At 42.0% G+C, this 26,759-nt stretch overlaps 3 pseudogenes; 2 read left to right on the forward strand and 1 right to left on the reverse strand.

Moving 5' to 3' along the window:
- Positions 1-664: 664 nt before the first annotated feature.
- Positions 665-1,187, forward strand: LOC118707941 (annotated as a pseudogene).
- A 3,358-nt stretch (positions 1,188-4,545) lies between these two features.
- On the reverse strand, positions 4,546-7,090 carry LOC118708441 (annotated as a pseudogene).
- An 11,355-nt stretch (positions 7,091-18,445) lies between these two features.
- On the forward strand, positions 18,446-19,786 carry LOC118708110 (annotated as a pseudogene).
- Positions 19,787-26,759: the final 6,973 nt, after the last annotated feature.

Raw genomic sequence — 26,759 nt, forward strand, 5'->3', positions numbered from 1 at the left:
CTCACACCTTGGAGGACTTGTTTGTAGCATCTCTCTATTATTACTCAAGTGATAAGATTTTAAAGATCATGTTAGGCTCCCAAACCCATGACTGAGAATTATACCACAGGACAGAATCATAATGACATGGTGGAATCTCATTTTTTATTTTATTTTAACATAATTTCAGACTTACTGAAGAGTTGCAAAATTGTACAAAAAAATTACTGTATACCCTCCACATTCACAGTCAGTGTTCTATCAACTATCTCTCTATCCCTTCCCCCTCCCTCATCCTCCTTCTCTTTCTCTCCATACTTCTCTTTTTCCTTCCTTCCATCTTTCTTCCCTTTCTTCATATATAGGGTACCCTCCCTAAATTACACACACACACACACACACACACACACACACACACACACATATATATATATATATATTTTTTTTTGAATAATTATAAAGGCAGTGTTTATTAAAATGTATTTCATTTTCAAAATTGAGCTATCAGCTGTTAAAGGGCATATACATTCTTTTGGGAATATATATATTCCCAGAACTATATGAGGATAAATTGCAAACATGATTTCTCTTTACCCTTAAATATTTCAGTGTATATTTCATAAAAACAAGGAAACACTTACATACTCATAGTACCATCATAAAAAATCAAGAGTTCGATGGTGCAGTGATGGAGTGGCCAAGGGAATGACAACGGCTTGCAGAACAACATGCCGAAGTTTTATTGTGACTACTGTGATACATACCTCACCCATGACTCTCCATCTGTGAGAAAGACACACTTCAGTGGTAGGAAACACAAAGAGATTGTGAAAGACTGCTATCAGAAATGGATGGAAGAGCAGGCACAGAGCCCGATTGAGAAAACAACTGCAGCATTTCAGCAAGGAAAGATACCTCCTACTACATTCTCTACTCCTCCTCCTGTAGGGGCCATAATCCCACCTCTCCACTCTTCTGGGTTCACCTCACCCTGGTATGAAGCCAGCACCTCAAGTGGGGGGCCCTCCCATGAACCCAATGATGGATCTTCCTCCTCCTCCTAGGATGATGCCAGTGGACCTGCTCTTGGAATGAGTCTGCCTATGGGAGGGCACATGCCAATGATGACTGAGTCTTCAATGATGAGACCTCCCACCCATTCCATGATGGTGCCCACTTGGCCCGGAATGACTGGACTGTACAGATAAAGAGGAAGGAGAACCTCTTTATAACAGGGTTCTACTTCAGGAGATCGAGGTGCTTTGACCATGGGTGTTTTCTAACAGGATGACAAGGAAGACTCATTCCCTTTTCTTATCTAAGAGAGAATAGGTTTTGAGGAGAGTAGAGGGACAAAAAAAAAAAAAAAAAAAAAAAAAAGCAATTTTCATTTGTATTGTGAAACGTGAAAATGAAATTGTCAACTCTTTAAAAATAACAAAACAAAAAATATCAAGGATCAACACTGACATTACCTCGTTTATAGACTTTATTCACTTTCTCAACTGTCCTGATAATCTTTATAGCAAAAGAAAATTCTGGATCACGTGTTGCATTCATTTAACATATCTTTCATCTTTTTGAATATGGAAGAATTCCTCAGTCTTTCTTTGTCTTTTATGATATTTTTGATGAATGCAGGCCAGTTATCTTGTGGAATGTCCCTCAATTTGTGTCTGTCTGATGCTGTGGAATTTCCTTTCAGTTTTATGTGCCTCCTCCTGAAGCACAAATGCCCAGCTGGGATAGACTGGCTGCAGGAAACAGCTTCTCCAGCCCAGCAGTCTAAAGCTCATGCAAACTCCCCTTTGCCCTGGCTTGGGGATTTCCTCCCTCTCCTCCTCAAACATGGTTTCTCCTCCTGCAAGGATTGTGGGAAAATCAGTACTTAGCATCTAACAATGCTATGAAAGGATGCTAAGCAAATCCATTTGCTTCCTGAGTTGAAATCTCTGATTTCCCTCTGGTTCTAAAAGAGTTGTGATTCTGGTGCCCATCAAATTCAGAGAAGTATGCCAGCAAACATGCATCTGACAGTGAAAAAAATGAAGGAACATACCGAGGGCTGGAATTGAGTCCATGAGCATAGAGAATTCATGGACAGTACATGTGATTTAAACAAAGTAGCCAGTCAGAGAAAGACATGTATCACATGATCTCACTCATATGTGGAATCTAATGAATAAAATAGATCCAGAGACATAGAAGCATGAAACAGTTTGTGGACTCTCAGAGGGAAGTGTGGGGGAGGGGAGGATGCTGGGTGGGTAGGAAGAGACCAACCAAAGAACTTGTATGCATATATACATAACCCATGGACACAAAAGGTGGTGAAGGCCTGAGGTAGCGGGGTGAGGCTGGTTAGAAAGGTCAGTGGGGGGAAAAGAGGACATGTGTAATACTTCCAACAATAAAGATTAAAAAAAAAGGAGCAGATTTTGAAAATATTACTCTACAGAAAATATCATAGTTTGCTATATTTTTCTGAGGATTTTGTTCCCAAAAGTTCAAGGTCTCCATGAATTCTGTATTTTAGGAAACATAACCCTTGAATCTTCATTCTATCCACCTGATTTCACCTGAGGGCACTGACTTCTTTTGTAGGCCCATCCCAAAGTCCTCTGGGACTTTGAATTTTTGCCTTACTGAGTCTGCATCTCCTTACTTCTCTTTATAAAAGCCAGCAGTTTCCATAGGAAAATTCTGCTACAGATTATGAAAGAAGGAGGAGGCTTGGTAAAACTAGAGTGGATGGGGTGTTTGTCAATAGTGTCCAGCATGAACCCTGGCAGATAGGGTCTTCCATTGTGGCAGAGAGGAGGCCTAAGATTTCTTCCATGTCATTATTTGCCAGTTTTGATTCTACTTCATGCTGCATGAAATAATGTCCCAAATCAATTTCAAAGCCTCTCAGGAAGAATGAGTAACTTTTAGGTGGGTTCCTCTAAAATCTATGCTGAAAAAGCTGGAAATATTACTAGTTTCTTATAATTCCTTCCAGAGACATTCTGGAAACATTCTATATCCATCATATATACATATACATATACATATACATATACATATACATATACATATACATATACATACACATATGTATTTTTATTCCACCCTAATGGTGCCACACACATATATAAAATTCTATTATTTCCTCTTTTACTTCTAATGGGACATTTCTGTGATCTGATCCATATCAGTACTGGTAGGTTTCTTCATTCTTCTTTTGTGTTGTGTGTGTGTGTGTGTGTGTCCAGATTATTTTTATTTATTTATTTATTTATTTATTTATTTATTTATTTATTTTATAGGATGGGAGCTCAAGTATAAGATGGAGGTTTTTTATTTATTTTTTAAAAGCTTTTTTTTTTTTTTAATAAAAGAAACAAAAATAAAACAAAAATTCTTTATACATTCCATAAAAATTGATAGAAAAGCACTTGGCCAGAACAGCAGAATGGTCAACAGCCCCCACACCCTCACAATGTGGTCTCCAGAGGGAGAGGGCAGTCTGCACAGAACAATGCTGAGGGCCACTTCTCCTTTCTCCCAGAGCTGTCCCCTGGCCATCCCTCAAACCCAAGCCCCTCCTAAAGACATGTGGAACCAGATCTCCAGTTTTTTCTCTATCTTTCAGACACCATTGTTATTTCATAGTGTTTTTTTTTTTTTTTTTTGGCATTTTTTTTACGCCAATGTTATAAAAAGGTGGGAGGGAAGGAGAGGCAGACTGTATTTTATACCTGCTAATGGGTGTTGGGGAGATAGGGGATTGGGGCAAACAAAACACACATTCAGGGAGGGGAGGAACAAGGGAAAGGAACAGAAATTCAGTTTTCTTCCCTGGCTGGTGTGGCTCAGTTGGTTGGGCATTGTCCTGTGAACCTAGGGTTGTAGGTTCAATACTCAGTGGGAGGCATGCAGGAGGCAGTTGATCCATGTTCTGCTCTTACATCAATGTTTCTCTTTCTCCCTTCCTCATTCTCTAAAAAACCATATATATATGCCTAAGTGACCATTATGACTGAATAACCGGAACAACCAGTCGACCAGTCTTTATGACATGCATTGACCACCAGGGAGCAAATGCTTGGTGGTGCAGTGGCGAGGAAAAAAGGAGGAGGGGAGGTGAGGAGCCATGTGGTGGCAGGGTGCCGGCATCTGGTGTCAGTTTTTTCCATGTCTGGCCTGGCGACCGTGGCCTCCTCTCCTGACCCCCTGGAACCATTGGGCCCTAGGCTGGGATGGGGAATTGGGGGTGGGTGACTGCATATGTGGCCCCTTTCCCAGGGGGGTCAGGGGGTGGCACCCTCCTTGGGGCTGGGGGCCAACCTTTCATGCCCCTTCCCTCCCCCCAGCCAGCTAAACTCCTGTGATCCCTCTCCCATCTCTCCCCACCTACGCTGGCAGGCCCTGATCCCAGGCCAGACCGTGGGACCCCATTCATGTACTAAGTCATGCACCTGGCCTCTAGTAATCATCATCATCATCATCAATAAGTATTAAAAAAAAAAAAAAAAGAAATCAAGTTTTCTAAGGAAGGAATCTAATGAGTGTAGGCTTGTCCTGTTAGCGTGAAGCAGGAGTTAAGCATTGCTGCTTTCTCTTCAAAGCCTATACCAGGTCTCTCTTAAGAGCTTCTTGTTTTGATTTGTCTATAAGAGTCAACACAGACCTCAACCCATTGACAATGTCCTCGTTTTTCAAAGTAGATCTCATTTAGCATACTTTTGATTTTGTTTTCCATGTCCTCTACTAGGTTCCTGATATTGACTGTGAATGGGAGCAGTTGCTGGCAGTTTCTTCTTTCTCCATCTGTCTGATCAGGCTGCCTCCAGGGCTCATGGTGCCAGAGTTGGATTTGCTTGTTTGCAGCCACAGCATCACCATGAGGTTAACTTGCAGTGGGCGATGGGACCACTGGATTTCCCCTGCACTGCTGCCAGGTAGGTGGATTCCCAGCAGCCTTTGATATTTTCTGATCCATTTCCATCCTTCTTTATGAGGATCACTCCAGTAAAGCCATGTTCCAGATCCCAGAGGTAGACAGATGAGTCGCCACCTTTAAAATATAGGTCTCGATACGGGTCAAACACATGGTAGGCTGCCACCTCCTGCTTTCTCAGCCTAGCAGAAGGCATGGCCTCATCTTCCAACAGAGGGCCATATCTGTAACTCCATGGTGACCTGTAGGAATGCCCATTTCTATTGTGTCACACAAAAGTTAACCCTTTCCCACCAGCTTGTTTCTGGAAATTTTCAGTGGCTGGTCAACAGAAGATAGGAGATCTTTGTATAGACTGGGGACCAGGTCGTTCAGGTTGCTGAGGTTTATCTCCATTTGCCTCATTAAGTCCAAGGCACAGTTCAGTTGTTTATCATTTGTGGTAGCATCTGTGGCTGTCTTGGTCCCAGTGTCTGTTGCCTCATTCTTCTTAACAATTGCATATTATTCTACTGTAAGGATTCTCTGTACATTATTTAATTGGTTTCTTACTGATGAATTAGATTATTTCCAATATTTTACTGTTACAGTCAATTCTGTTATACCTCTTTCTGCACATGTACAAGTATATCTGTAGCATAAATATCTAGAAATGTTATTGCTAGGTCAAAGGATATATGCAATTTGAATGTGGAAATATTTAAATAGGTTTGAAAATGGTCAGTATAAAGGGCAATTGTTTTGGGCCAAATGCATCACTTGGGAAAACAGGACATATTTCACTAAAAGCAGACATGTGGCCACACATCTGTGTGCTTTAGTTCAGTACAGCACAGGGGTGAGTTAGGACAGAAGTACATTACAACATCACTCTTTTGGAGCTAGTGACTCCAAGGTGATTGGTAAATGTGTGGTCAGTGTTTCTGAAGATCTGTCGCTAGCCACTGATACGGTCCATAAGTTGTACCTGAACTTTGTATGACGGATATCAGACTCCTGGGAAAAGCTCAGCATCTTCCCATTGAGAAAGGAAGCTTCATCAGCTTTTACCCCAGAAGCTTGTAGTTCCAAGGTAAGTAGTCTCTGGAATCCAGGTCCTGGATTAAGCTATAAAGCAGGAACTTGATGGTGAAGGAGCAATCTATGAGACTAGCTAAATAGTAAATCAAAGCCAAAGCAGTAACACTGAAAGCAACTCTCCATTCAGATAAGGGCCTGGTATCTCTGGAGCTCCATTCTCTCACCTCCTGCCCCACGACATCAAAGAGTTGGGATGGACAATGCAAGAATTGGGCATCATAAAATTAAGAAGTCTTTCTGTTGAAGCTGTCCCACCCCTTGCAATCAACTTCCTTTGGAGCCTCAAACCATAATATTTCTAGGGCAGAGTTCTCAAACACCAGGCGATGTTCCCAAAAGGAACGAGATGTTTGTTTCAACAGGGAAGATCCATAAATCTAAGATACAAACTTTGGTAGTTGAGCACCCCTTTTCTAATCTTCTGTACTTTTAACACATGAAGCATTTTCTCATGTGTTAGCATGGGAAAGGTCGAGGAGGAAATGAGGCTGGAGGGGAATGTTTGCATTATCCAAAGTAGACACAAGACATTAGAGTAAAGAAAGAGCTATGGCCTCCCACTCATCTATGTTTATTCCTTTATCAAATAAGACAGAAGGTGGACCTCTCCTTTTCTGACATAGTGTTTCTAGAGTTCAGGAAGTACAGTGCACAGCAGTTAAGTCAGAGTCATGGATTCTATACTCATTTCCCTCATTCTCCCAGTGACCAGGGACTTAGCCCAATGAGGCTCAAAGTCTACATTTATAAAACAGGGGTAATAACAGTACACTTATCTCAAAGATAATGTGGGTAGAGACAACATACTGCCTGGCACATACAAACTAGTCAATAACTGTCGGCTATTCTCCTTAATAGGAATCCTACAGAGTCAGCTGTGTTGCAACTTGGCTTGCACCAAAGCCAATCCCTTATTGTCACAGTTCCTTGGAGAGCATCATTACTTTGGCTTATCCTCCTTGGATCATGTATGGCTTCCATATGTACAGACACGGTGCAGATAATAGCATTGGATGGTAGGAGTAAGCAATGCAGTTGTACATAACTGGACGATAGGCTAATGGTTTTTAAAGTGTCTCCTTGAACCATTAGCAACTTATTGCTGCAAAGCTCAATCAAAATCTCTGTGTTATGACTGTATGGCTGCCTCCCTACACCTCAAAGCTCCAAGTGATATGGATGCATGCTAACATGTGAAAAACACTGATCTTGACTCTGGGATGCATTGAAGTCTCCTAGTTTACACAGGAAGAGGTGCAGTGAAGAAGAAAAAAAACAAAAACAAAACTCAAGAGGTCATGCTCATAGCTCATAGACTAATTTGGGTGAGCGATTTAACAGTCTTGCCTTTTTTTGAACAGTCTCCTCTTTGGCTGAGAACAACTTGTCAAGCTGCAGATATCTCCTTTCTTCTGTCTCTCCCTGCTTCTCTCCCACAAGACACAAGATAGTTCCTGCCCAGGCAACTCAGATTACCATTTCTTCCTTAAAGCCAATTAAAGGTCTCTAATCCCTCCTGTGTTTACCTAAAGGATCAATTTGATCAGAAAAGATGAATGGGAAGGACAAAATCCTAGAAGGGCTTGGGAAAGGAAATTTCTTTTCCAGTGGTGGGAACACACCCTTTCTTACCAAGCTTATTATGAATTGGTGCATTTTTTGAATTAGAATTCTCCATCCAGCTGGCCTCTTTTATCTAAAGCCGTGGGTTATGCTTTCAAAGGCAGCATCTGACTTTATTTACCCTTAGTATTAATACTTTTGAGATTCCCCCTCTCCCCCAAGTCATTACAGCCTCTCTATGAGTAATAGTTTGAATCATATGAAATATCCATGTTTGTAGGTGGAAAGCAGGTAAGTATCAGTAATGTCATATGATTCAACTTAATATATGCACTCGGGTCATTTACTGGGACCCACCATTCTGCCTTCCTCTTAACTGAAGGCAGATTGCTTTTAAGGACTTCTAGGCCCAGCAGATAATCTCCTTTATGAGACCACCGAGAGCTTGCCACTTACTGCAGGGTTTTTGTAAAAGTAAGTTAACCTCCAAGTCTTACTTCCCTTTTCTGTAAAATGGGGATGCTGTCACCCTCCTTATAGGTTGATATGGGATTAAATGAGAAAGCTGCCTACAGTGTCTGGTGTGGTGCCTTACTTCTAACTGGTATCAGATACATTAGTGTTCTATTTCAGTGAGGCTGGAAGTACTATTCTTTTTTTTTTTTTTTTTGAGGTAATATTCCTAAAACTCACGTCTCTGCCTCTTCTCTGTTCTACATATCTACTGATGGTCAGTGTCCAGTTGTAATTGTTACTGATTTAGAAGTGAGGGGTCTGGACATGTTTTTAAAGGCCCTTGCACATTATGTGTGGTTATGAGATGGCAAGAGAGTGAAATATTCTTCTGTCTTAAGTAACCATTATTCTTCTTCATTTCAGAGAAATGTCAGATTAATTTATTTATGTTGTTTTGGAATCTTAGAGAAGAGAAAGCAGCTCAGTAAATGAATGCAGAGAGTTCCGGCCTCATCACTAACCAGATTGTGCAATCTCAGAGGATTGGCTTAACCTCTGAGTGTCTCTGTTTTCCTGGCCTGGACACACGACTTGTACACATGCCTCAATCTCCTTCAGTGAAAATGAAAGAGATGGAACGAGTGCTTTATGAACGTGCTTTGAGCTTTAAGAAGGCAGAGATTTACAAGGTGTTATTATATTACATAAAAACCATCATTTTTCTTTGGCAAAGTCATGACACCAGGAAAACTTACCTTCCATTGAAGTTCAAAAGCAGAATGAGGCAAGAAAAAAAATTTTGGGGGGCTTTGTTTTACAGTAGAACCATCATTACCCCAGAGATGTTTTGGAGGGTGTAACAGGAGTATTCTCAATGGTCTTTAAGAGCAAGGTTAAGAGCTACCTGCACTTGGTGCTTCCTTTACTACACAGGGTGAGAGTCCTGATGGATTGTCTTTCTGGTTAATTACTAGATGTTCAAAAAGGTGAGTGGAAACCTGATACTCCTGCAAGTTGGATTGTTGACAAGAGACCCTGTGAATTTTCAAAGGCAGGTGTTGACTGGAAATACACATGTGTTCCCAGCCAGTTTTGTTTATGGAGACATTCTATGCTTGGAAGTAAACAAAGGAAAGTAATCCAACATTCCTATCAATAAAATGGCTTGCCCTGTGCTTGTAAAATGTTCTGTGTCTTATTTGTAAATTGAGAGTCGAACAATGACAGCTATATGGTACTATGCATGAGCAATGAATTGGAAAGCCTCGCCTTCCTTACTGTGAAGTTGTATGTATTTGTAGAAAGATGGGGGAGTGAGGTGTGAATGGGAGAACTGGACTCTGGAGGCCTCTATTTTTTTCTTGTTAAGTTAAAGGGCTTGTAGCTTTTTGCTTATATCAAACTATGCAGTATAAATGCATCCTATATAGTAAAAGCCTAATATGCTAAGTATCTGGTCGACTGGTCACCTGTTCAACCAATCAAACATAATATGTTAACAATATCCTACGACCACTGAACCACTCACTATGACATGCACTGACCACCAGGGATTAGACAGTGGACCGGTGGATCACTCACTATGATGTGCATTGATCACCATGGGGCAGACACTCCGACTGGTATGATTAGCTTGCTGCTGGGGTACAGCTGATCAGGATTGAGTGAGATGGGCTGGACACACCCTGAGCCCTCCTGCAGTCCCTCCCTGGCTGGCCAAATTCCTGCGTCTTTCCCTGGCCCTGATCATGCATTGGTGGAGTCCCTTGGCCTGGCCTGCACCCTCTTATAATCTGGGATCTCTCAGGGGATGTCGGAGTGCCAGTTTCAGCCTTATCCCGCAGGCCAGGCTGAGAGACCCCCAATGGTGCATGAATTTGTGCACTGGGCCTCTATTATTTAATAAAGATCCTTTCCAAGGAGACACACAGAGAGAGAAAGACTGAGAGGGAGAGAGAGAGAGAGAGAGAGAGGGAGAGATCTGTTGCCTTCTGTATGCTCCCTGATTGGGATCAAACCTGGATGTGCCCTGAGTGGGAATGGAACTAGCAACTCTTTGGTTCATGGGATGATACTCAACCAACTGAGTTATTCTGATTGGGCTAAATGTGTAGTTTGAATACATTCCTTCCTTTAAAACTTTCCAGCTATCACCACTGATGCCTTACTCATCACATATCCAGTCACTCTATGGACATTCCTTCTTCCCTAAAGAGTAAAACAATATAAGTATAGTCTAGTTTTTTTCCATTCCCCTTCTCCTTCTTCTTCTCCTTCTCTTTTTTCTGTGCATGGTTATAAATTTATGCCCATTCTGGCTACTTTCTTTGGTCTCTTTTGGAGAAGGCAGGTAATCAGAATTACTAACAGCTGTCTTAGAAGTGATTAGTTAAGTAAATGAAAAGTGGATTAATACCATTAGTAGCCAACCACAAAATAGGTCAAGATGGAAAAACTCTTTAGTTACATCATCTGATGCCAGCAAAATGATAATTTAGGATTTTTTTCTGACATTTTTAATTTGGCAAATGCCAGCTAAAATTGCATGAATCTAAATTGATGGTGGCTTCCATAGAGGCAATTTGGCATAAAATACCATCAGGGGTTGGCAAAAGTAGGTTTGCAGTTGTTCGGGTGGAAAATACAATAATCCTATATAATGAAGCCCTAATATGCAAATTGTCTTAATAATTGGTTGCTATGATGTGCACTGACAATCAGGGGGTAGATGTTCAATGAGGGAGTGCAGAAAGGTGGGTGGTAAGGAGCAAGGGGTCCTGGGCTGCAAGAACTCTGTACTGCAAAAGGGATGTCTGACTGCTGGCTTAGTGCACAAATGTCATGCACCAGGCCTCTAGTTAATAAATAATAATATAAGAATAAACTCTGTGTTTTGTGTACTCACAACTATAAATCTATTTTTGCACATCCCTGTATATTTTTTAAAAATAGGACTTGGTGCTGTAGCTTGATTAGAAACATACTAACTAAATGTTGAGGTGGACTCTGCTCTGGTTTTGCCTCTCTTTGCAGCTCTTCAAAGCACCCCAGAGCTAGGTGTTGTACAAGCATTTCAGATGTAATTGAAGGAACTGGAACTGGGAACTACCAATGCTCCTGTCACCCAGGCTGTGACATCATTGCTGATATTCTCCAGGTTTCCTAAGATAGAAGAAAAAGACATGCACCTAAGACAGAAGAATAGTTATGCGGCCTTTGGAATTGCAGTAATTTGCAGGTGGAGGCTCAGTCCAAACTACTTTTTCTTCTCTTCATGCTGGTTTATTTTAATTCAGTCTTAAGGCTAAAGGTACCACAGAAGTTACCAAAGCTTTACTCATATGATACTTTTTCTCACTACATGTGAGATAATTCACTTTCTTCTGTATTCCAGAAATAGAATTCAGCCTAGTTAAAATGGGATTGCCAGATAAGCATTTTATTCAATATAAAGTTTTTGTATATTATTAAGTTACAAGGGAAAAACATGGACCAGAAAATCCACTGGGATCAGAAAATCTACTTGTTTCTAAAATTTTTTGGACTTACATTGATTGCAACACTAGGTAGTGGGAATTTCATCTTTGTTCCCTAATGTAACCCTAGCATTTAGCATAGTTTCTGGCACTTAATAAATGCTCAATAAATAATTCTTGGCTAAACAATTAAAAATAAAATGTTTTTTTTGGTGGCTATCAGAGAATGTAGACTTTTGAATCAAAGTTTACATTATCAATTTTCATTTTACTGAAACATAAATATTGTTCTAGGGCCTGAAAGATTATCAGTTCTAGCCTCTTCTATTTTGATATGTATACATGTCACACCTCATCCTCACCCTACACACACACACACACACACACACATACACATACACACACACACACACTCACTCACACAAGCTTATATGCACCCTTAGGCATGCTTAGACCATCTGGGCATGCTCCTTATCTGATCATTAGGATAGGGTCCCTGCCTACTCGATAAAGTAGAGCCATTTGGACTTTTCCAGATGGGTATTTTGGTAGGACACCAGTGTTGATGGCCAACAAATATTTATTGAACAATTAAGTGAATGATGAAAGTTTCAATTTTTATTTTCAGAGCTCAACATGAACTAAAAGTTTTATATGACATGATTTATAAGAGACACAAGAGATTGAACAAAGCCATCTTTGGCAAACATCTTGATCCTATGAAATATATGTGCCCACATTATATTTAACTTAGAGGCTGTTAAAAGACTTAGATCTTTATGGCTTCTTAATATTCTGAATAGAGTCCAAAATGGTTTTGAAATGTCCTTTGAGTTGCCTATAAACACCTCTCATTTCATATCAACACAGTATTATTGCCTTCTGGATATTTTAGCTACAGATATCATTTCATTAATTTTATTAGGATTCTGGACTATTTATTATTGGGCTGATAATTTACACAGCAAACTCTTTATAAAACCTATAGCTTAATAGAGGATTAACCCATATTTAATTCACTTTGTTAATTTTAAAAGAATTAGGACATAATAGAGTTTATTAAAATTTACAAACCCTATTGAACATTATCTGTTCTTTTCTGAATGGTACAGAGGGGACCGCAGCACCTTGTCACGCTTCATGATAATCATTAATATGATAACTATTACTGCATTGAAGAAATATGGCTTTGCCAGCTCATTACACACCACACACGTCAGTTTCCTCTTGTTGAATATCCAGCATGCCCAGTCTTTGGTTCTAATCAGAAGAACTGTTTCCTATTCCTATCTAATTATCTTAATTGCCACTGCTTCCTATTATGCCACATCAGGAGATAAGAAATACATCAATTAAAAATTTTCAACCTCACTATCTAACCATAGATTACAGGTGTTTATAATCTAGTTTACTAAAGAATGGGGGGTTTCTTTACTAGATCTTTTGTGTTCTGAATCCAAAGACATTTCAGGGAATGAGTTGCTGAATTTCAGCAACTTGAGTTGTGGGGTGCCTGTATTTTTTTACTGTGCAATTATTCCATCACGAATGGTATGGTTTAGGCATGGAATGCTGTTTTATTTGACTTTTATGTGATTGTTTTGGGCCTGAATCCAGTGGATGCTCCCCTTTTTGGCCTTAATCTACTGAAGAGGAAAGTGACTTCTTTCTGTGAGCAACTTCAAGAACCAGTGGTTGTATTTAAAACAGATCATCTACATTTAGCAGCTGCAGAATTCAGACACTTCTGTGGTCATTTTATATCAGCCCCAAAGTTGGTAGATTCATTGCAAATTTGTCTCTTGATTTTAGTCAAAATAATCTGATTTCTTTTCTGAAAAAAAAAAAAAATTCTTAGGCCATTTCCTTTCTTTTTTTTTTTCTTCTCCAATCAGCAGATCAAAACTTTGGGCCCTTCTTAACCTTAATTCAAACATCACTTCAGAAGTTAACACATTTGCGTTCCAAAAGCAATGCTTTTAACTTCTGTCCCATGGTCAATAAGGGGCTAAATCGATCTATAAACAGTGTCAGATGGTGTCTCACACATGGCACTTAAGAAACCTTACTCCTGATAGTGCCTTGACCTCAGGGCCCCCTGATCAGGCTGTCTGGGTGACACTGAGCAGGGAGGCATCAAAGCAAAGGCCTGTGCGGTCCTGTGAGCCTGACAGCTGCCCAGCCCCCGGGAGAGGGTGTTGAAGACAGGACAGGCATGGAACTGATGTGGACACAGCATTTTAGTTTGGCTTGTAGCATGACAGGGGGAGGCAGATTTCTGGCTCCTTTTTCTTCAACTGGTTCCATTTCTCATCCCACCTGTGTTGCAGTTTACCGAGACGCTTTGCACTGGGCACTTCTGGAATTCAAAGATGCCTTTTGAGGAAGCCAAAACAAGGCCAGCTCAGAGCTAGGGAGGCACAATGTAGTTTCAGAGGATGGCAGGATGGTCATCTGTTGAGCAGAGCAGCATTTCGATGTCCTGCAGATTGTTCATGGCAGACACTGTTTGTTTCATGGAGGTCCCTTGCTGGCAATTCTGCCAGACACTGAGAACTTCTAGTGTAATTATCTGAGAGTGTTCTGTTACCCCGAGGTGTGCTTGGCCTGCTTGCAGGGCATGCCGGGAAACTCTGGAGCTAATGCCCCCAGAGGGGTGTTAGTTGGATTAATACCCCTTCTTGCTCCTCAGTGCACAGTTCTGAGATGTGTTCCATACAGCCTCTCAGGGTGGTCTCAGCGGGGTTGGGCCCACAGGCTCCCACAACAACTAACTCATGGATACACTTTATTCTTTCTTGTACTTTCTCCCTGTTCCAGTCTCTCCCTTTTACTTCCTGGGACATTTCTCAAATATATGCCTGGCACCCAAGTCCTTTTGTCAGGGCCTGCTTTGGGAGAAACCCAAACTACCACAAGGGACAGACAACAATGCAGATGTATTATAAAAAAGAATTTAAACGACCCCCTCAAAAGCTCTGTTTTCCACAAGTTGGTACCCCCATGCCTTGGTTTGGATTCCCCAGAAGTAAATCCTAACACAAGGATTTCACTGCAAATTGTTTATTTGGGAAGTAATTCCAGAAAATGCTGTTAGAGTAGGGAAGGGAGCAGGGAAGAGCTGGAAGAAATGAAGGACATATTATCAAACCAGTTACTACTGTGGGCAGCTAGAGCCCAATCCTGAGGAGGCATCTGGAACATTGTAGAACAGGCCTCAGAGGTGTCCTGCCCAAGGGGCGAGGCAGCCTGAGTATTGAACCAGCAATTCTACATCTGGCATGGACTGAGGGATGCTGTGGGGATACTTCTCAGCACTTCTGAGATAACTGTGCTCAGGCTGACCATGACCATGTGGCCAGAAAAGAAGTCCTCTGAAGGAGCATCCCAATTTGCAGTGAGCAGCCTTTGGAGACAGAGATACTAGTAAGTGCTGAGGAAATTTGGGAGGGCATCAAAAAGGCCCCTGCTATACATGCTGGGTGAGACTAAAAACCTACAAATATGACTCTGAAATAAGGGGAAATGCAAAGGAATGGTTCTCTCATTCGAAGCAGTATATAAAGCCCTTCCTATGTTCCAGTGCTGCAGAAAAAGATGGAAAAGATTGTGTTTGTGTTGCTTTTGTGTGGACACTTCCCTCTTGTCAGAGCTCCAGCATGGAGAGACAGCTGTGAATCCTAATGTGACTCTCCAAGCCTGGTTTTCTGAGTACGTGGTTTCATGCAGACCATTGGTCTGAGAGTTAGAAGACTTATGTTCTGGTTTTGGCTCTGCCCTTAACTAGCCATGTGACCACGTTATCTTGCCTCCCAGGACCTTGATTTACTCTCGTGCTAAATGAAGGAGCTGGCGTATGATACTCGGGGGACCTTCCTGCCTGAAATGCGGTGGCCAAGACTCCTTGTGCTGAAGTGGGTGTGGGACAGGGCTGTGTGTGTTGTGTGGGTCACTTGCTGGGAGCAGCCTCTGGTCTGGAGGCATTTCAGGTCAAGTGATGTCCAAGCTGGGAGAAGTTAGAACTGAAAACATATTTTTATAATTAAGAGCAACAGGGCTTAGGGAAGCAACATGTCTTGTGCGAGCTCACCCAGCTAATTAGGGGGAAGAATTGGAGCCAGAGCCTAGTTTTCTATTGCTTAATTGATGGATCTTTCTATTAATCCATGAATCACGCTTTTTGTAACAAGCTATAAGAACGAGGGCTTTTGAGATGGTAGACTAAAGGCTAAAGGACCCACTTGATCCAGAGAAATCATGAAATTGAAACGCATTCACATTGGCTTAAACCAAATCTCAGAGGCTATATAGTTCATTAAAAACATTCTCTTGCTAAATTGGTTTTATGTTTTTCCCATTAGAATCCCCAATCCATACATAGGGATTGGATTCAAGTGGAAAAGGTGAACCAAACAACTGAATAAAAAACACCCAATTTCTTTTTAGACCTTACCATGAGTGCTTGCGTCAGTAGTTACCACCTGTGTTATTTATTTAGCCTTGGTTGAAATAGATTCAAAATGGCAGGTTGGTGACAGGAATAGGCAAAAAAGGAAACAGAACTGCAGAAAAAAGTGGGGGAGTCCAGCCTCTTTAGAATGTGAAAGTAATTTAGATGTGAATTGAGAATGTGAAGATGTCCCAGAACGGCTCTTCCTGTGTCAACATAAATAAGTGTGTTGATTTCATTAAATAAATGACCAGTTAGGTGATGATATGTTTGGCATTACACAGGATTGAGTTCAGGCAGGTGATCACAGGGTGAATTATAGGAATTATGCAAACCACTGCCTATTATCTGGCTGATCTTCATGTGCTGTATCATGTTCCATCTGAGTAAAATTTTAAGTGTTTGGAAATCCTGCAAAGTAAAAGTCTGCTTTAGAGTCTTGTGTGGTCCATGGACCAGCACCATCAATGTCACTTGAGAGCTTGTTAGAAATGCAGAATATCAATCCTGACCCCAGACCTACTGCATTAGAATCTGTGCTTAAACAAGATCGCCTAGGGATATGTATGCATGTTAAAGTTTAAGAAGCACTGTTGCTGGCAAGTGCTACTCAAAAGAAGTGGGTACTTCCTTGAGTGGAATCACTGAAAAAACTCTCAGCCAAAAATAGGCTGCTCAAGGAGACCTTGCAAACAAGTGGAAAAACTGAATGTAATTCAAATAATTAACACAATGATGTCACGCTTAGTACTGTTGTGAGCTAATATTGAAACACTGTTAAATCAAACACATAACTTAAGAAAAACCTGCTTCAGTTATTTTTTTCAGGTGTGTACATATGAAAAGAAGTTATTTATAGTTATACCTTAGTTCTTTCCACAAAGGATAAAGATATGTGTCTACTAGGCATAACAGCTATGGTTGCAGAGAAAAACACCAGACACTGTTCAAGAGCTGTTGTAATTTCCAATCAGTGTCTTCAGACTGTACATGAAATAGATCTCAAAACCACCCAATTCCTTCCTTGTCTTCAAGTCCACACAGATAATTCTCAGTCTTAGTTTATAATATCATCAGCATTTATTCCAAAGAATATAAGATATTTGAAAAATATGGGAGTTAAAGTTGGCTTTTTCTTTTTTAAAGACCATTGAAAAGATCATTTACAAGACACAGCTTAACTAAATACATTTTGTTGTGAGAAGTGTTTAAAATGTTAAAGAGAACTAAAGGTTTGAGAAATATATTTTCACTGATAGGGTTCAACAGAATAATTACAAACCACTTTTTAATATTCATACAATGCATGTTTCTTGAGAGCTAGGCTTGGAAATGGCATTTCTCCCGTTTCATTTGCCAAGGAAAATCCCATGGCCAATCCTGGATTCAAGAGATGAAATAGACTACAACATTTGATGGGAAAAGCTACTAAATCACATTGCAGGGGAGGTAAATCATTGGGAGAAATTTTGTAATCCACTTACCATGTCAGAATAGGCTGATTGCTATAGTAAAACAAAATATCAAGATTTTAACATAATAATGTTTTATTTCTTGACTTTATTACAGTCCAATAAAGGTGGTCAGGGGAGTGGATAGGGGCTTTGCTGCACCCAGTCATTCAGGAATGCTAGGCTCCTTCCTTCTAGTTACTGTGCCCTCCAAGGCCATGAAGTCTATCATGTCCTCTGTTCCCAGCCAGTAGATGAGAAAAGAGCAATATGTAGCAGGAGTATCTACTCCTAATTGTCCCCACCTGGAGGTATCATACTTATTGCCCTTTCTTTTCTTTTCTTTTCTTTCTTTCTTTCTTTCTTTCTTGCTTTCTTGCTTTCTTGCTTTCTTGCTTTCTTGCTTTCTTGTTTTCTTGCTTGCTTGCTTGCTTGCTTGCTTGCTTTCTTGTTTTCTTTCTTGCTTTCTTTCTTGCTTGCTTTCTTGTTTTCTTTCTTGCTTTCTTTCTTGCTTGCTTGCTTTCTTGTTTTCTTTCTTGCTTTCTTTCTTGCTTTCTTGCTTTCCTGCTTTCTTTCTTTCTTTCTTTCTTTCTTTCTTTCTTTCTTTCTTTCTTTCTTTCTTTCTTTCTTTTTCTTTCTTTCTTCTTCTCCTTTTTTTTTTTTTTTAAATAAATCTTTACTGCTCAGATTATTACAATTGTTTTTCCTCCCCCACCCCATAGCTCCCTTCTTCCCGGCTCCCTTCCACCTTCTATCCTTACCTCTACCCCCCCCCCCCCCCCCCCCCCCCCCCCCCCGCTCCTGCCTTCTTTCTGATAGTAGGGTTTACATGGGACATGGCCCAATTGAACAACAAGGGAAGTTGGGAAGCCTGGTCTAGTTGTGTTAGGAGCAGAAAGGGAAAATGGTGTGCTGAATACCTACTTGGGCTCTAGTTATAGTTATTCCAGGAAAAAGTGCACCTGAGGTATTTTAAAATGTTAATGACTGAGGCTCATAAAATGTTAATGACCTGAATCTTGACCTCTCACTCTCCTCCTTAAACAACATGAGCTTTAGCACCCACTCATTTGTCCACAAACTACCAGATCCCAGGCTCCGTGCAGTCACCCAGCCACTGGCCTGGCTAGTTAGTAGCATGACCAGCATCTATGCAGGTGGCAGGAGCTCTGGCTCCCAGATCTCCATGTCCCACTCCACAAGCAGGTAGGGGGTCTGGGTGTCTGGGGGCCTGGCTGCAGTGATGGCTGGGGTTTTGAAGGGCCTTGGGGGCATCCAAAGTGAAAAGGAGACTATGCAATGCCTGAATGACCACCTGACCTCCTACCTAGAGAGGGTGAGAAGCCTGGAGGCTGATAATTAGAGATTGGACAACAAAATCTGGAAAACCTGAAGAAGAAGGGACCCCAAGCAAGATATTTGGGGCACTATCTCAAGATCATTGAGGATCTGAGGCCTCAGATCTTTGTAAGTTTTATAGACAATGCCCACATGGTTCTGCAGATTGACAATGCCTGTTTTGCTGCTGATGACTTCAGAGTCAAGTATGAGATGGAGTTGGCCATGCACTGGTCTGTGGAGGGTGACATCAATGGGCTCTGAATGGTCACTGATGACACCAATGTCACTCGGCTGCAGCTGGAGACAGAGATCAAGGCTCGCAAGGAGGAGATGCTCTCCATTAAGAAGAGCCACGAGAAGGAAGTAAATGGTATATAAAACCAGATTGCCAACTCTGGGTTGACGATGGAGTTGAATGCTTCCAAATCTCAGGACTTTAATAAGATCATGTCAGACATCCAGGCACAGTATGGTGAGCTGGCTCAGAAGAACTGAGAGGAGCTAGATAAGTACTGGTCCCAGCAGAGCACCCCAGTGGTCATCTTGTAGACTGATGAGATAGGAGCAGTTGAGATGTCACTCTTGGAGCTGAGATGTACAATCCAGTCTTTGGAAATTGACCTGGATTTCGTGAGAAATTAGAAGGGTATTTTGGAGAACGTCCTGAGAGAGGTGTAAATGCATTAAGCCATACAGATGGAACACCTCAATGGGATCCTGCTGCAGGTGGTGTCAGAGCCAACCAGACCCAGAGAGAGGGATAGCACCAGGCCCAGGAGTATGGTGAACATCAAGGTCAAGCTGGAGATTGAAATCGCCACCTACCGCCACCTGCTGGAAAAAGGGGAGAATTTTGATCTTGGCGATGCCCTGGATAACAGCAACTCCATGCAATCCATCCAAAAAACCACCACCTGCAGCAAAGTGGTATCTGAGGTCAATGGCAGTAAAGTTATGAGGCATTAAGGCAGCAGCAGTGGCGCACCCCTGGCTGGGCACCTGGCCAATAAAAAGTTGAGAGGTCATTGAACATGAAAAAAAAAATGTTGCATGAAACCCTGGGGTAGACAAAGATTTGAAATGCAAGTTCATAATTAGGAAGGCAAGACAGAGCCAATTACCTAAGTAAATACCTGGGATGAAAGTGGAGTCTGGGGAGGTTTTCGAGGAGTTTTCGGATGCAGTGGCTACTTTGGAGGCAGTGGAACTTTAATAGGAGGAGAGGGGAGTGAAGGGCAAAGGGAAAGCTTTGAGCCGCAGGGGAACCTGGATTTGTTTGCTTGTTTAACATTGTTGTCTCCAGTGGGGCCTAAAGTTGACGCCTTAATGTAGGAGGCCTATGTTAGTGCTGATCAGAATAATGTACCCCTTAGGGCTACATTAAAAAACACTGCTCTGTGTCTCATTTGCACCTTCAAAATATGCACATACATGTGTGGGCCAGAAAAGGCTGTGCTCAGAACATGCATTCTTATGTGAACTGTAGGTAATTGCACAAGCAAGCAGGAAGTTGCGTAGGTATGCAGGCAGCCACCTGTTGGAGAGGTGTGTGCTGGCATGGGCCGGCGTGTGCCTTGCCCTTTGAGTATGCTTTTAAAGGTTTCTGCAGAGGGCAGGGAGGGAAAGCAGGCCTCTGGGCGTCTGCTTCTCTAACTGCAGCTGTCGTTTGTCCTTCTCAAGGTTTCCTTTCTGGGCAGAGCCGAGTTCAGAGTGTGCTGCTTGTGTCTGTAAGAAAATGCCCTTTGAAGGTCTTCTTGGAAGCATAGATGCAGGGGGCTCTTCTCTGAAAGTTTGCATTCCCCAAAATTCACAGTGTTGGGTTCCTAAGGCCCAATGTGATGGTATTAGGTGGGAGGTGCTTAGGGCATAATAGTAAAGCCCTCATGATATGGGATCAGTGCTCTTATAGGAGAGATCCTTCTTATAGAAGAACTCTCTAGCCCCTTCTACCATATGAGGACAGAAGAAATATGTGACCCCTAAGAGGGCCCTCATCTGACCACTCCAGAGAGTTTAGAGGCAGCTGGTTTAGTTGCACATATTACTTCTGTGTTGGGAATTTGTTGTTGTTACTTTTGCTAACTTCTGACCTGGTGAATAAACTCTTCCTTTGACATTCCCTTTGCTGGGACTTCTATCTCATGGTTCTCCTCCTTGTTCTACTTTCCCCATCTTATTCACTGTCCTCTTCCTCCATTTGTCCCTCTGATGTTTCCCTGAGAGTCTGTCCTTCATTATCTGCTGCCTTCCTGGACCAGCACCATCCAATAGAATTTTCTTCAATGGTAAAAATGTTCCATGTCTGAGCTAGACAATACTGCACACACGTGCCCAAGGAACTGAATTTTTACATTTAATTAAGTTCATTAGCCACATGTGGCGGTGGCTGCCCTAAGGACAGATAGCATAGTTCGAGAGCATAGTTCCTCTTTGGTCAGTTTCCTCCTTAGTGCCACCATCTACCTCATTGCTCCTGGTCTGCATCCTGCCCTGCCTGCTCTCCTGACCCACATTTATAAATATCTACGACATGTCCACCTGGCTGCTCTGTGGTCCCCTCAGATCAATGCGGTTAATGTTTAACTCTTTATCTTTACCCACAAAACACATTTTCTCCTGGCCTTCCTCCTATCAATTTATCCTTGGCCACCCTTGTTCATGTTTTAGAACATAGTTCTGATCATATCTTGCCATGCATATATTATCACTGAGGTGGATCCTAAACTTACACAGATTTAGGGACTCTCCTTAAGAAAAAATAGTAATAAAGTGTAAATGCAAAATACATTCAGAACTTTGGAGGGGTCTGAGTAAATGAGGGAGGGAGTGTCTGAAGTTTAAGTTTTATTCCCTTTAGTGTAAATTGGCCTCAGTTTATTTTAGAATGTTTTCCAGTTTCAGGGTTGGAATTTCAGTTTGGTCACTTTTTTTGCTGTACAAACAGGGTACTTAACTATGCTGAGAGTCAATTGGTTATTAAAGATAAATATAATGATTATCTTTTAATTATTATTAAACTGAGTTGTTAAAAAATTAAATGTGTCCATTGATAGATGAATGGATAAAAAAGTTGTAATATGTATAAAGTGGAATATTATGCAGCAGTAAAAAAAAAATGAAATCCTGCCATTTTTGACAATATGGATGGATATAGATGGTATTATACTAAGTGAAATAAGTCAGGCAGAGAAAGACAAATACTGTATGGTTTCACTTATATGTGAAATATAAAAATAAACAAAGAGTCAGAAACAGGCTCATAGAAAAAGAGATAAAAAGTAATGTTTACCAGAAAGGGGGGTGTTAGGGGAAGGGGAAATATAGTCAATAATATTGTGATAAGTTTGCGCATTGGCAGATGATATAAAGTTAGTGGGGTGATCATATTGTAAGGTGTACAAATTTCGAATCACTGTTTTGTACACATAAAACGAATGTAACCAATATAAGATTGTATGCCAACTATACTTAAAAAAAGATAATATATGAAAAGCCCAATACATCTAGACTCTAGAGTAGGGGTGTCGAACTCAATCAGAGAAGGGGCCAAAATCTAAAATCCAGCCTAAATCGCGGGCCAAATGGTTTACTGAACAGTCATAAACTGTCATTGTGATGGAAACGCAGTGGAGTGCAGTGATGACAGCGCGGTGCGGGCCACATTGCAAGGCCTGGCGGGACGGATTTGGCCCGCTGGCCTTGTGTTTGACACATGTGCTCTAGAGGGTATTTCTTGAAAAATTTATTCCCTTGTTCTCATTATATAGAAAGTATTACCAGCAATAATAATGACAATAATAATAATAGCTACTATATCAGATGCTATGTTGCTATGTTCAACACTTTATGTAGAATGTCTCATTTATTCCTATAAGGTAGGTACTCTTCTTGCTCCCACTTTACAAGTGGGGAAGTTGAGGCCAAAGAAGGTAAGGAACCTGCCTGAGTCCTCACATGTTATAAATAGTGAAGCTGGGATTCAAACCTAGACTCTTAACCTCATGTCTTGAGCAGGGCTTTCAGGATTCCCTCACATGCTGAATTTCCTCCACATGTGTCTATGTTCTTGCCAACCTCTAAACATTTCATGACTTGCTGTTTCTTTTTCTCTCCTCATACTGCTTCTTTTCCCTGTAGCACTCTCCCTTCCTCCTCAGTCTCCTGTGTGTTCCTTGGGCTTCATTCATGTTTTCATATATTACTCTCACTGCTTTTACTCTAAAGGGATTGCTGAGCGTGACTTCCCCACCCCTACAACACAATGCCCTTCCTATGAGCCTCATGAATGATTATCTCCTGAGCAACTGCTCTGTTTTTATCTCACAGGGGAGCCTTAAATATACAGCCGCCTGAGCCCCCTCCCCTAGGCCACATTCATCAGAATGTTTGGGGTTGGGTTGAGATTTGCTGATTGAAAATATTATGTTTCTCTCTTTGAGCTAGTTACTAGAAAGCCAAGAACCAAGTCCTAGCTCAGCTCTGCAAGGAGGTAGGGCCTTGGGCTTTATTTTGTCTCTTATTCTGATTTTCCCTTCATTCCTTATTGTACATTGTACATCACCTCCATTTTGGCATGCATTTTTGTAGGTCACCTAAAATAATTTTGCAATAATCTCAAAACAGACATAGGTAGAACACAAAAGGTGAAATCAATTGGAAGCCCTGAAGACAAATTTATCTTCAAATTCAGGTACCCCAATCGCTTAGAACAATTCCATAGCCCTCGGCGTTTAAATTCAGTTCACACGTAGCCATACATCTGATGGCTTCATTTTGTTGGACCTTTCTTGGATTCTGGCTTTATTGAGGGGATTTAAAAAGTCGGCCTACTAAGAAAGGTGTATTTAATAAAATCTTATAAAACAAACAAATTTCTTATATATTTATATTGTAGCTATTGACATATATAAATACCCAGTGTCTAAGTCTATCCCTCAATTCTTGTTACTTTGGTGACTTCCTGCTCAGGTATCCTGATCTAGTCCCTGAGTGCACTGAGCACATATGTCTGTCACAGCTTCAGGATCTTCAGTTTTCCCATTTGCCGGCCTTCATCTCCAGGATCTGAAAGCTGGCACAGGGGCTGTGGCTGTGAAATGGCTTTTTGTTCTCATCACATTTTAGGTACTTCGGGTCCTAAAATGGCAAAATGGAAGGCGGTGGCTGGAGAAAGGGGGCCCGGGGAGATTCCCTTGGTTCTGAGCCGACCTCTTGCCAATGCCCCCAGATGGTGGGGGCTGAGGGCAGGCCGCTCCGGTGGGGGCCCATATGCCTGGGCTGTCCGCTCAGTCGCAGGCAGCCTGGTGAGCCCAGCAACTCCTTAAAAACTGATTATCTGGCTTGTCTGCTTTGTGAGCCAGCTCATTACTATTTCATTGTGGTGTGGTAATTCTTCCCCTGTGCAATGAATATTGACTTCGTGCTTGCTTTTCTAACTGAATTACAGGCGGGCAGTCTGAGGCCCGCACAGCTTGCCCAGCTCCAGCCGCCCTGGCAGCCACTTGAATAGTCTCAAAGAAAAGCTGTTTGCTCGAGCATTTAGGGATAACAGAGAGCTGTCACAGGCTGCTACAGTGATTTATTAAAAGACAGGGAAATGGGAGAAAAGACCCTTACTTATTTCTTGCACCAGCTGCCTGCTCTCTTTCTTTCATTCTCTGTCTATCCCCCGCTCTCTGTCTCTGCTTCCTCTCTTTCTTGTTTCCTGCCTCCGCTTTCTTCCTTCCTCTCTTTCTTCTTTCTCTCTCTTCCTCTCTGCCTATCCTTTCCTCCTTCCTCCTTGCCTTTCCCTTTTTCTTTCTCTGTCTTCTTTGTTCTTATTGTTAAACTGAGGGAAAAAGAATGCAATATTTTAGGCAACACTTTACACCTAAATGCAACACCCTAATAAAAGGAGAGGTCTCTAGGTTTATCATTTGAAGGCTATGAGAGGAGATTGAATGCTTGGAGGCAGAGGCATACATGTATACACACACACACACACACACACACACACACACACACACACACACTTGGTGCTCAGTTGTCCTGGAAAGAGGAAACCTTATGGGGAAAGTAGGGCAGGTTGTCCGTTGTCCTCTCCTTAGCATCACCACCCCTCCCTTCCAGTGGCCCCAACCTCCTGAGACCTGCCCTGACACAGTGCCTGTCTTCGGCAGAGGCCACCTTCCGGCCTGGGCTTCTCTTAAGAACTTGAAGCCTGGAGAGTTTCCCCTCCTTGTTGTGGTTCTTCTCGGGCCTGGATTCAGCCCCATTGAGTCTCTGACACAAACATGGCTGGTGTGAGAGCAAACCTCCCAAATGACAGCATATCTTGAGTGACCACAAACTAACCTCCTGGACCACTGAACAAGCTGTTTCACAGGCTCACTGAGATAGGAAGGAAAGGGGGGTGTGCGCTGGACACCCCTGGGCATGCTGGCCACTTGTAGGTAACCATGGGGGGTTGGGGAGCTGCTCAAAATCCAGCCACAAGGACTTTGTTTTTAGATCTTGTTTGAGGTTCAGGAACAGGGGCCTTTTCTTTGTGGCTTCTAGGAAGTTCCTAGATATGCAATTTTCTTGGAACCCATTACGGGGCTAAAAAACTATTAATACTTTCCCCCCCCATCTTCTAAGTTCTTCTGGCTGGGCTAATCAGCAGATGAACATTGACAGATTATCAGGAGAAAATATTTACTAATATCAGGGGGATTTTGCATAGAAATGATAAATCCATGACAATCCCAAAGACAGTGAGGTAACATTGGGTGTATAAGACATTTGGACAAAAGTGAGAAGGAGGAATGGGACGTTAGATTTCAGAAGAGAGAATAAGTGATTTACAGGTAGTTGAGGAACACACAAGGCAGAAACATCCTTACTAGGTGACTCAGGAGCAATGTGACCCGGGGACATCTAGTTAACAGGCACCTGCCTGAAGCCCCCTAGTTTACCATATGGAATTCAAATTACGGTAGGCTAAGGCAGCATCCTAAGATCTCCTTCCTGAAGCAGGTTTCTCTGAATCTGTTGGGCAGGAGAGGGGGAGGGTCCAAGGTTCTTTCTGAGACTTTTGTTTCTTAATAAACAGCTTAAAATCAATGTCCCCCAGGGCAGCTTCAGGGTGGCAGACTTTGGGTCCCTTCCCTGCCTACAGTCTCTCTGCTTTGCTTTTGGAGCTTATTTCTGCCTCCCCCATCTCCTCTCCAGCTCATTGTTTGCTCTCTGTCCTCTGCTGTGCCCTCACCTTTCACTTTGCTGTTCCCAAATGCCTTTGGTCCCTCTTATCTCCCTCCATGAGGCTCTAATTAGCCTCCTCACAACCCCATAAATCAGCTGCCCCCACTCCTCCAGGCTGGCTTCCTCTCGGAGGCTGCAGGCTCACCTTTCCCTTCCCAGATGACAAATCAGCCATTAATCTTGGTTTGAAAAACATTTATTGGCTGACTTCCTTCAGTAGCTTCTGAACTATTTGCAAATAAAGAGGAGGGCTTTCTGGTGACCTCAACAGAGATAGGAACTCACAGGTGGATTTATTCTCAGGTTTGATTTTTTTTTTTTCATGAAAAGGGTAAATATACTACTCTGCCTCTTCGTGCTTGTGATTTCTGATTTTTAAAAAGTTGTAGATCTTCTGTTGGGCTGTTGTGCCTTTGTTTGTACGAGTCAGGCTGGTTTGTTGCTATGTATGCATCCAGACAGGGTGACCTGCAGGGATAATGAAGGGGGTGGTTTGACTGGGTGCTCAGTGACTCTGAACAGTTCAAACAGGGCACCGCCATAATGTGTTTATGGTCAGCAGACAATGGCTGCAGAAGAGTAATCTAAATGTTTAGGAACTGGAGTTCATTTAGGCCTCTGGTCAGCCTGTTGATTTCTCCTGCCCAATCTCCAGCTGGAAGTGTGCTCCAGTCTCCTGCCTTAAGCTCTGGGAGTTTAGGTCCTCTCACAGTCTACATTCAGTCTCTGAGAAGAGGGATGAATTTATCAGCTGAGGTATGTTTTTAAGGATGTAGGACATAAAGCTGAAAAGCTCGGGG

Source organism: Pipistrellus kuhlii, unplaced genomic scaffold (genome assembly GCF_014108245.1).
Source record: "Pipistrellus kuhlii isolate mPipKuh1 unplaced genomic scaffold, mPipKuh1.p scaffold_m20_p_6, whole genome shotgun sequence".
Classification (NCBI taxonomy): Eukaryota; Metazoa; Chordata; class Mammalia; order Chiroptera; family Vespertilionidae; genus Pipistrellus; species Pipistrellus kuhlii.